This window comes from Mandrillus leucophaeus, unplaced genomic scaffold (assembly GCF_000951045.1).
Source record: "Mandrillus leucophaeus isolate KB7577 unplaced genomic scaffold, Mleu.le_1.0 Scaffold9, whole genome shotgun sequence".
NCBI lineage: Eukaryota > Metazoa > Chordata > Mammalia > Primates > Cercopithecidae > Mandrillus > Mandrillus leucophaeus.
Genome location: NW_012109807.1, coordinates 8,732,838 through 8,734,251, shown reverse-complemented (window position 1 = coordinate 8,734,251; position 1,414 = coordinate 8,732,838). Strand labels below are relative to the sequence as shown.

At 41.7% G+C, this 1,414-nt stretch overlaps 1 long non-coding RNA gene across 1 annotated transcript in view; it reads left to right on the top strand.

The window, feature by feature from the left end:
• Positions 1-1,414, top strand: part of LOC105531656 — a 40,790-nt gene that overhangs the window by 15,344 nt on the left and 24,032 nt on the right. The gene's annotated exons all lie outside the window — the stretch shown is intronic.

Below are 1,414 nucleotides of genomic sequence, written 5' to 3'. Positions count from 1 at the left end.
ACCCGGGAGGCGGAGCTTGCAGTGAGCTGAGATCCGGCCACTGCACTCCAGCCTGGGCGACAGAGCGAGACTCCGTCTCAAAAAAAAAAAAAAACAGAGAGAGAGAGAGACGTCTTATTTCACGTTCAGTGATCATTTATGTGAGGTGGGGTGAGACCTTTGCATCACTAGGTTTTAAAGCCCTTCAGGTAATTCTAGGCTTTGACTCATTCATCTTCTCCAAGTTTCTCATTTACTATTTGAGAAAAACGAAGGCCCAGATGGCAAGTGGTGGGGTGAGGAGCTCCAGGAATCCGTCCCTTTACCAAAACAACAATTTAGCTGGCAAAACTACGTTAAGTAGCTATGGAATATTGGCGTCTAGTAGAACACTTGCAGTGTCCAAGAGTGAGCCTGATGAAGAGGTTGCCGAATTTCAGCATTTCGGGTAGTGGCTACCAGCCTCCCTTCCCAAGCCCTGTGACAGGCAGCAGTGTGGAGAGCAGTCCACATTCCTAGCGAGGATTGCTGGTGCCAGGTTGGGCAATAGAGACCTGTCTTCTAAAACTCAGGTTGTGTGTTTGATTGCTGGTTGCTATTTAGAACACCAAGGGGCTAACACTAAGACTGACCATTGTTTTCACTGGCATTGTTAAATGCCAGTTAAAAAACTCTGTGGGCTGAAGAGGCTTCCAGGCAACCCTGTTGAGGGGATTTAAGGAAATAAGGTTTTTTGTTTTTCTCTTTTTGGAAATAGACACTTAAGGAAACTTTTGTCAGGTCATTGACTAACTTCAGATATAAGAAAACAGATAACTCAGCATTCTCTCACAACAAGAACTACACACTTTGCAAAACTAGTTTGGAAAAGTTACAAAAAAAATTGCTTCAGCCTTCAATAAGCAAAAATCAACAATCACTGAAAGAGACGATTAGGTTTCCAGAGTTATCAAAATGTAATACACAGAATGTCCATCTCTCAACATAAAATTATAAAACATACAAAGAAACAGGAAAGGATGGCTCATTCACAGGAAAAAGGAATTTGGCAGAACTGGTTCCTGAGGAAACCTGGGAATTAAAATTACTACACAAGATGTTAAATCAACTGTCTTCAAATGTTCACTGAACTAAAGGAGACCATTAACAAATAACTTAAGGAAATCAGGAAAACAATATATAAATAATATCAATAAAGAGATAGAAATTATTGAAAAGAGCCAAAAAAATTCTGGAGCTGAAAAGTATAATAAATGAATACTTGGCTCATGCCCATTAATCCTAGAACTTTAGGAGGCCAAGGCAGGTGGATCACCAGGTCAGGAGATTGAGACCATCCTGGCCAACATGGTGAAATCCCGTCTCTACTAAAAATACAAAAATTAGCCGGGTGTGGTGGTGGGCACCTGTAGTCCCAGCTACTCGGGAGGCTGAG